The sequence below is a fragment of the Lipotes vexillifer genome, unplaced genomic scaffold (assembly GCF_000442215.2).
Source record: "Lipotes vexillifer unplaced genomic scaffold, Lipotes_vexillifer_v1.1 scaffold209, whole genome shotgun sequence".
Taxonomy (NCBI): domain Eukaryota; kingdom Metazoa; phylum Chordata; class Mammalia; order Artiodactyla; family Lipotidae; genus Lipotes; species Lipotes vexillifer.
Window position 1 is genome coordinate 212,824 of NW_006787556.1, and position 10,053 is coordinate 222,876.

Below are 10,053 nucleotides of genomic sequence, written 5' to 3' on the forward strand. Positions count from 1 at the left end.
CGAGCTGAGAGCGAGCCCAGGCAGCCAGGGAAAAAAAAGGCCGCGAGCAATACAGGAGCCGAGAGACTGGGCGTGGGCCTGCGGCCCGGCGACGAAGAGGGAAAGGAGGGCGGGCGGCGGGACCGGGGCCTCGGCGCGGGGCAGCCGCGCCCAGCCACTGCCGCCTGCCACCGCCCCCTTCCCGGCCCGCGGCCCGGGGCGAGCGGCGGAGACCGAGGCGAGGACCCGAGCCCTCGCAGCGCCCGGCCGGCGGCCTAGCCCAGTAGAATCACCGCACTGGGGGAGAAGTCCCCGATGAGGGCAGGCAGTGTGGGGAGTCTCCCAGTCTCTCCGTTAGAGGTGCGCTGTAGTCCCGGGCACCCTGGGACAGACCCGCGAGGTGCCCGGGGATCGGGGCGCGGAGCGGTCGGGCCCCTGCACCACTCCGCCCGCCCCCAACTGAGGTCCTCGACCTCCACCCGGCTGCGGCCCCCAGTTCTCTTTGCCCGACCAATTGCCACACTTCCCCCCTCCAGACCCACTGGGCAGCGGAGGGAGGGGGGCTCCCCGGCTCCCGGCCGGCGCAGCCTCTGCGAGTCCATCCCAAGTGCCGCGCGCCGAGGCCAAGCACCTCTCCAGGGCCGACCCAGGCAGCGGACCCTCGAGATTCGGCTGCCCTTCCCAGCGCAGAGCCTGCGACCCCTAGGGCGTCCCCCACCCAAGACCTGACTTAAAACTCACAGCGTTTCCACCCAAGTGCTGTAAAACCTACCCCCAGTGGCACACATAACCTACAGTAGCAGACTCTGAAGGAGCCAAACCCCAACTTTTGTTGTGTAAAATGTATTTGAGTTTTAAATCTAGACCACGTTTATCCGTATTCAAGTTCATATTTTAAAATGTTTTTCCCTTGGACTGGTAAAATTGATGTTTCAGGAAGAGGCAACATGTTTATCCTAGAAAACTGGCCTTGATTCCTAATGAGGACAGAGTGTGACTAAAATGTGTTTGAGGGCTTATTTAGAGAGAGAGCCCGCCTAGTAGAGGTAACTTAATTTTTTACCTTAATGAAATGGCGTTTTTATACTGTCACCGTTAGAACCTCTGACAGTAGCTTGTTTCATGGTTTATCTAGACAAGTTCAGGTGCTTTGACAGTTCTCTTAGGAAAGAATGTGACCTCCCACTAATCCAGTTTGAGAGCTTGGCCCTCACTTAAGACGCTATCTGGAGAAGTAGGGAGGCAGAGGCTGACTGACTTACAAACTTTTCCTTTGCTCTTTGCAGTGGGACCCCTGGCCCAGGCCTACATTGGGGAAATGAGACTTGGTCCACCCCCTGGGCCCTGGCCCCTCGCCCCCTGAACCGGTACCCAGGGGACTCTTCAGCCTTTTTTTAGCCCCAGACTTGCCTGATTTTCCAGTTCCCAGCAACCCCTCCAGCCCTTAATTTCTTTGCCCCAGGCTGAACTTTATTAGCATATCATATCTTTCTACCCCTTTGTTTCTCCCCCTTCCTCTGCCTTCCAATTCCTAAGTCCCCTCTATCTGTCTTGAGTGCCCTCCCCAGATTCCCTTTTCCAGCAGGGTTCCAGTGTCTCCTCTTTGGGCCCCAGCTAAACTTTGGGTACCCCTCTTCCCCCTCCCCATCTCTATCCTACTTGGCTCCCCTCCTTTAGTTTCTGAACCCTTTTCTCGGGCAGTTTTCCTAGACTTTCCCAAGTCCTCACCAGACTTTTTAAATGATTCCTCAGAGAACTGAAGACCAGTTAACTTTCTTTTAAGATAGCAGTGGGAGGGAAAGTTTGGGGCAGAAGCTGATAGACAAGGCCTGAAAAATAAAGATAAGAGGGTATGGTGTACCCCTCCCGCAGGAGACAAAGGAGAAGGTGGATGGAGAAAGGGAAACTGGGCCTCAGGCAGCATTAGAATGATGCTACCAGTTTAGAAACACACACACACACACACACACACACACACACACACACACACTCTCTCCTCTCTCTCTCTCTCTCTCTCTCTCTCTCTCTCTCTCTCTCTCTCTCTCTCTCCCTGTTTTGGACCAAGAGATTTTGATCACTCTGACCCATCCCCCACCACCCTGGGCTGGCATGGCCACGCCCACAGTGCCCCAAGCTGCCCGCCTTGTTGTGACTCACTTCCTCTGTATGGGCTGCTGAGGTGTCCGGAGGTGAAGCTGAGGACGCAACTAGGCCTTTGGCCTGGGATTTAGGTATCTGGGACAGGCAAAGACATGGACCCCAGTTGTAGAAAGCGGATCTTGGTCTTCCCAGGTCAGGCTGGCTTGTGCAACACAGAAACCTATTTGGATAAAAGGGTAGAGCTTGGCTAGTACGTGAGCAGAGGGATTGAGGTGCCAGGAATTCTGGGGAGAGAAAGTTTTATAACAAGAGGAAATATGGCCAGGAGGAGTTTCTATGTATTCTGAAACCATGCAATGCAAAGTATTTGCAGAAAAGCAATATGGACTTAGAGCTGAACAAGTTTTTATGAGTCAACAGCTAAGACTCTGTATGTTACTTACTGCTCATCCTCCTGCATTCCACTAAGAGGGACCCCAAGTCAGCCATGCCCTTGTGAATGAAAAAATGTTGCCTGCCATATCAGTAAACAAAGGATGTTGCAGCCAGCAAGACATCACATTACAGGGACTTCCCTGGTGGTCCAGTGGCTAAGACTTTGAGCTCCCAATGCAGGTGGCCTGGGTTCGATTCCTGGCCAGGGAACTGGATCCCACCTACCGCAACGAAGATCCCGCATGCCTCGACTAAGACCCGACACAGCCAAATAAATAAATAAATAAATATTTTTTAAAAAAGAAAAGGCATCACATTACAGCTGCCCTGACAGTGAATCCTGAGAGAACTCAGGACGGAAATGGGATGCCCACCATCAAGCTATCAGCCACTGCAGCCACACACACACCCCCAACAATGCACCCTGAGGAGACTCAGGATGGGAAAACACAGGATACTGGCCCCAGATAGCTGAGATACATATCAAAGGAATGATTTCAGTGAGCCTAGACTTTTGCATCTTTCCATACATAGAAAAGCACTGAATTCATTAACTTGACATGTCTTATTTTCTTTAATGAACAGTAATCTTTTGATATTCTTTTTTAAATAAATTTAATTAATTAATTATTTATTTGTCTGCGTTGGGGTGCACAGGCTTCTTGTTGAGGTGGCTTCTCTTGTTGCAGAGCACAGGCTCTAGGCACGTGGGCTTCAGTAGTTGTGGCACATGGGCTCAGTAGCTGTGGCTCACGGGCTCTAGAGTGCAGGCTCAGTAGTTGCGGTGCACAGGCTTAGTTGCTCCACGGCATGTGGGATTTTCCCAGACCAGGGCTCGAACCCATATCCCCTGCATTAGCAGGTGGATTCTTAACCACTGTGCCACCAGGGAAGTCCCTCTTTTGATATTCTGATTGCCTGGTTCTTGTTACAAAACTCCTATATATCCTGCTCCTCCCTCACCTCTTCAGAGCAGTCCCTCAGAGCTGTCTGAGAGACTGCGTCCCAGGTTTAAGCCCTCAGTATTGTCTGCCAAATAAAACATAATTCTCAGCTTTTACGTTGTGTGTTTTTTTTCAGTCGACACCCTCATCTGAGTGATGAGGAAAACACTGAGAAGTTAGGAGACCTGGATTCTGGTTCTAACACTACGGCCTCTGGAAGTCACTCAGCCTCCTTGAGTCAGTAACAAGAGGGTGGTAGACCAGGTCATCCCTAAGATCTCCTCCAACTCTGAAATTCTACAATTTAGAGCATGGGGGTGCAGGGTGATTTAGTAAATCTGAAAACAACCTCAATCTGGCCCTGGAGTTGAACAAAACAAAACCCAGGGACAAAAGGAGTGAGATTCCACCAGCTTCAGGCGAGCATTTGTAAACACATCACACACACACTCCTAGGCAACCAGGACCACTCTTCTGCCTCCAAATTCAGGATTCAGCCTTGCAGGTCAGCCAGCAGTACCTTGCAGAGGTTTGGACTGGGGAAACAGGAGCCCTCTCTCGCCCTTCATTTCCCCCTAAGCCTGCTTGGAACGTGTGCCCAAAAGAGATACTGAAGGGTACAAAAAACCAAAGGCACAGGGACCCTGGCTGTGGAGCTGCTGTACTACGGTAACCCAGGCTAGAAGTCTCCTGCATGCGTCCTGAGGTCTGTCTCAGCAGGGTCGCTTGCGTAGACGTCTACCTGAGGCTCTTCCCCGACTCTGCCTGCCCACCAAGTTCACCTAGGAACCTGATGTCCTCGGGAGACTGTGCTTCCCAACAAGTGGGCCAAGAGAGCCCCTGGATATCTGTGGCTGGAGCCAGAGCCTCAGAGACCTCAAGTGGCCGCCAGGGGTCTCGAGGCTCTCTCTCAGTGGGTTTCGATGGCCTCTTGTGGCCAGATTGGGGATTGGCAAGAAAGAAGTTACAGAAGAGAGCCAAGGTTGGAATTCTTAGGGAGATGCTAATAACAGTTATCGTTATAAAATAACATAACAATATTAATTATTACATATTTGTTAACATTTTGACATGTGTACTTACCATTCTGTGCCCAGCTCTCTTCTAAAGTGCTTTACATGTATTAATTTATTTAATTCTCACAATAGCCTATAATATAAACACTGTTATTATCTCCATTTTGACAAGGAGGAAACTGAGCACAGAAAGGTTAAGGTGGTTGCCAAGGTCACACAGCAGACCAGAATTCTAAGTCTAAGGAATCTGGCTTCAGAACCTTTGCTTTTAATCACCATGCTGAAACTGCATCCCATTTTTCAGGTTGCCAGGTAAAATATAGGATGCTCAGTTAAATTACAATTTCAGACAAACAGCAAATAATTTATTAGCATAGTATATCCTACGAAATATATGGGTCATACTTAATACTAACAAATTATGTGCTGTATTTACTAAATTTGGCAACCCTAATTTACAAGGCACTTTTCTCTGCCAAGTGCGATCACACATATTACCTCATTTAATCCTCCCAGGAAGCCTATTCTCAGGTGCCCCAGGATTCCCCCTCCCCACCCCACCCCCACACACACAGTTCATCTTCTCCCAATATTCCCTTTTTTTTTTTTTTTTCAGGTAAAGAAAACAGAGGGACTTTCCTGGCGATCCAATGGTTAAGACCCTGGTCAGGGAAGATCCCGCATGCCGCATGGCATGGCCAAAAAAAAGAAAAAGAAACAGAGACATGATGGAGACCTGAAGTGACTAGCTGAGGTTGCAGAACATAACAAGTGGCAGAGCTGGGACTTAACCCACATTCTTCAGCAAAAATTGGTGCGTGTTTTCCACTTTAACAGGAGAGGAAAGTGAGAAGCAGTGATTGCCACCATGGAAGTCTCCCTTTATAGCATCTCCTTAGGCCTGGTCTGCTCTGAGGAAGAGCTGCTGGTCCCTCCTCAGAAAACCAGTGAGGACCTTCCTAGGGTGGGAGAGTGGCAGAGGAGTGGAGACAGATCTCTGGCTTCTGTGCCCAGGCCCCAGCAGACCTGTCTAGGGCAGCAGGAAGGAGACTGCTCTCAGACCCTAGGGAGTTGGCTGTGAGATTCGAGTAATTGTCTGCTCAGGGGCCCCTGAGGCTCCTCAAGACTGTTTACCTGCTGCTCTGTGCACAGACAGCCTCTAGCCCATCTGCTGGGGTTGCATCACCTGCAGCTAAAACAGCCCTGGCGGCCAAAAGGCAACACAAGGAATCTAAGACACAGGGACCCAGGGAGCCTCTTTCATCTCCCTGTTGCCTTTTGGAAGCACGGTGCTTCTGCCCACAGGGAACACCCTGTGCGTTTTTCTCTCTTGACTCTGATCTGCTCCTATCCCCGGAATACCTGTGCCCTTCCTTCCCTGAAGATTTACACAGTCCCGTCCCCCTCCACTCACTCTACTACTCTCTTCCAATCACTCCCACTCGCTACTGCTCTAATACCCCTCTGGGATGCAGGCTGGGGTGCCCTGCTGGTATGTGCCCCAACAGGTTTTTCCGTACCAGCCTCCAAATAAGCCTGGAGCCTTGTCTGACCTGCCCCCACCCCCACCCCCCCAGGGAGCTGGAGTCAGAGGCAGAGCCAGGTCAGAAGCTGGACTTAGAGACTGGGCTTCTGTGGTCCCACCTGGCCCCGCCAGGACGGCAGTGCACAAAGCCTCCTGTGTCGGGGCTGAGCTGCTGAGAGGCCAGCGGAGTTCTCCACATGGGTTAAGGGCAGTTCCTAGGAGGAGAGATGCTGGGTAGGGAGGTGTTGGCATGTGGGACCCGGTACAGCCTGGTCCTCTCCCACATTTGGGAGGGGCCAGAGCCTGAGAGGATAGCTGGGCTGGTCTGCTGGAGAGGTCATCTGACTGGCTGTTTAGCTTGGGCTGCACACACACCCTCTCCTGTACCAGGCCACACAGGAGCTGGTGCCCATACACGGTACGCCACCAGGCTCTGAGGACACCCGCTTCGCCCCCAGCACCTCCGGGTAAGCACTGGACCTGGGCTCTCATGCTGCGGCTGGGGGTGGATGGAGGAACTTGTTGATCACTTGGGGGAGGGAGAAAGGAGTTTTCCTTTTCTAACATGAGTGCCTGCTTCCTTCTCCAGGCACCCATGTACCCACAAGAACACATACTCATGTCAGCTCAGAGATTACACCTGCTGACCTAAAGATCCCAGCTGGAGACTCCGAGGGTAAAAGGCACACAGTGGTGGAAGCTCTGTGGGCGGGGCGTGGGGCTTACTTGGAGGCTGGGGCTGAAGGTAGGGGAAAATTTGGTTATCTCCCACCCCACATACTTAATCCTGCTGCCTCGCCTCGCCTCCCTTACACTGCCCCAGGAACACCTAGACAGGCCATGGAAGGAAGGGAGGTGACCTCAGAAGGGGATCATCCACCTCAGACCAAGGGCTGGGGAGCCTTGGGACCAACCCTAGAGTCTGGGAGGGTTTGTTTGGTGCTAGTTCTAGCAGCATCCCTGATCAAACTTGCTTCCAGAAGGATGGTGAGTGGTGGGGAAGATGGACCCTCTTACCCTCCACTTGGGCTCCCAAACCTGCCAAGCAGGTTGTTCTTTTTTTCTGCAACAAGGGAAAGGAATGGGTAAAGGGAGTCCAGGCTCCCGGACCTGGGGTCATAAAGTGGCCCAGAAAGGCTGGGACGTTCCCCTGAATTGGCTCCTGTGTGCCTCCTCCCAGGGCATCCAGTCTCACCATGTCTGTGACCAGCAGGAAGATGGGACTATCCCTGGCTCAGGAGATCCTCAGCCACCTGGGCCTTGCCAACAAGGTAGGCGCTGCTGGGATTGTAGGAATCTTTTTTTTTTTTTTACATCAACACAGGGGTTGGGGGGTGGGACGGGGAATAGGAAAGGGAGACCTGGCCCTGAGGTCATGCCCAAGGCCTGGCCGGGGCACTCGGGAATGGGCAGACTCTGGTATCCCTGTGCTCTTACAGACTGCAGCTTGGGGCATCCTTGGAACCTTCTTGAGCTTCAGTATAGACAAGGATGTGCAAATGTGCAAGGATGTGCAAGGGCCTTTGCAAGCCAAGGTGAGCCCCTTCCCTCTGCACTTAGGCATATTACCTTTTAGAAACCAGTCTGTAGACCGAGAAGGAGCCCGGAAGGAGGAACTGACGATACTCAATAGAGTATCTCCTGGGCAAGAGAGAGGAGGTTTCACGCTGCTGCTAATGTAACAATCTCATATTATTTTGTAAACATAAAGCAGCTCTCTTTTCCTAGGTTTACAAACTGTCTTGTCAAGAGTAGAGTAGTAAGCTGTGGTTAGAGATAGGTTAGTTGACCCACCAGGGCACCAAAGCTAAAATTTTTGGCCCAATTAATGTCTAGGTGGCCAAATACAGATATGGATTCAGTTGCCAGGATGAGGATGGTGATAACACTAGAAAGAATAGCAAAAGAGCCACCATTTCTTAGGGGCTCCTTGTGTGCCAGGGCCTATGCCGAGCACATTACACATTTCAGCGAATCCTCACATCCACACTCACATCCTTGTTTTATAGATGAAAAAACTGAAGTACAGAGAGGTTAAATACCTTGCCCAAGGTCACACAGCTATTAAGTCACCTAGTCTCCTACAATACACATAATGATCCTATAGGACATGTAACTGCCATGTATCAACTCCTGGTCTGTAGTATAGGTGTTGGTCTATCCTATAAACTATAGCATACTCTTGGCACCCAAGACCACCTTTCTCCACACTGGTCAGACTTTTCTCCGTATTATCCAAACTTAAATTGGTGATCTTGGTTTGAGGAATTTCATACACAGAATCCGGTCATTGTGCTCGTTGAGCTAGGTCTCCTAGTACAACTGTCCCCCGAAACTTATAAATAAAAAAGCTCACCAAAAATTTGAAGATGGAATAGCTTTTTGTATACTGGTTGAGAAACCATCATGCCTGTTAACAGCTATTCAAGACAGTACATAGAAGCATTTATTTTATCATCCAGAGATTCCCATTTTGACAGTAGATTACTGTACTCATCCAATAAAGCCTGCACTTTTATAATGAGTGAACACTAAGATTCATTTGAAGAGTTGTGGTTATCTAGATTCATGTCATAAAAACAAACTTATACCGCAGCAGTAAATGATTGTAAAGTATTTGGATTACAGGACCTAGACTCTTGGATGTAAATGCCAGATTTATCTTAGAAGTACGAGTCAAAAAATAATACAGGCCTATTTTTCTGAAAAAAAAAATTTTTTTAAAGGAAAAACTCAATCAAGACACTTCCAAACTATTCTTTTATGAGAGAAATGTGAAAACATAATTGTGATGAATATTTATCCAGAAAAATGACCTTTAAATGACAGCTGATTCAGGACAAATTCAGACCAATCTGACCCATAAAATGAAGGTTCATTATAAAGATCCTAGGGCAGTATGAGATGCCAAATATATTCTCAAGTAACAAGACAAGAATTATGTTTGATATAGGTTTGGTATAGAGGGTACTTGTACACCATTGGGAATATTCAGTTAATGAGTGACTCCTACCCCAATTCTGTAACTATGGAGTAACAAGAGTTGGAAGAAGGGAAGAATGGATACTGGGAAGTATTTGGCAGTCTTCATCACAACATGGGCCTGGGTTCCATCCCTGGTCAGGGAACTAAAATCCCACAAGCCACAGCCAAAAAATAAATAAATAAATTTAATTTAATTTAAAGTGCAAAAACAAAAAGCAAAAAAACAAAGGGTAGCCATCAGGCCCACTGACAATTACGTAATGAATGAGTCCAAATAAAATATTTGGACTGAATATCCTGTATTCACTTCATCATATTTTTTTTTGTTTCTTTGTGGGAGTTTATCTGTGGGGGTTACCCTAAGTGTAGGTTTCAGGCAGTTCTGGGAAGGGTCTCAGGAGTCAAGTGACTGAGATAACTCTGAAAAAGAGGATAATAGGAAATGATGACAGCACCAGTGCACAGCTCATGACACAAACAGGTTTTTTGCAACCAAATAAAATTTTTTTTAACATTTCTTTCCTTTTTTTAAAAAATATTTATTTATTTATTTGGCTGCACTGGGTCTTAGTTGTAGCATGCAGGATATAGTTCCCTGACCAGGGATCGAACCTGGGCCCCCTGCATTGGGATTGTAGAGTCTTAACCACTGGACCACCAGGGAAGTCCCCAAAATATTTTATTATAATCAGTTATAGCTCATGATTTGAATATGTACTATATCTCTATTATTTCTAAACTGAACCCTCCATTACCATCTTTAACCAAAAGGCAAGAGGCCTGGTGCAGGTATGAGAGAAGGACAGTGATGCTGAACCCCAGGGGTCCAACCAGGAGAAACTGATGTATAAAGATGAGGATTACAAGACGACCCTGGTAGGTCAGGATCAGAACGGGAAGTCACATGACCCTGCTCCCTATCAGAGACCCATCAACTCAGTTTAGGGACAGGGTGGATGTATCCTCTTTGGACTTTCTCGAACTTGTAAGTTAAAAACAGTCTTTCTGGGGCTTCCCTGGTGGCGCAGTGGTTGAGAGTCCGCCTGCCGATGCAGGGGATACGGGTTCG

General features: G+C 49.0%; 1 non-coding gene across 1 annotated transcript; it reads right to left on the reverse strand.

Moving 5' to 3' along the window:
- Window positions 1-9,575: 9,575 nt before the first annotated feature.
- Window positions 9,576-9,648, reverse strand: TRNAG-CCC (transfer RNA glycine (anticodon CCC)). The gene has a single exon. It is a non-coding gene; the product is annotated as a tRNA-Gly (tRNA).
- Window positions 9,649-10,053: the final 405 nt, after the last annotated feature.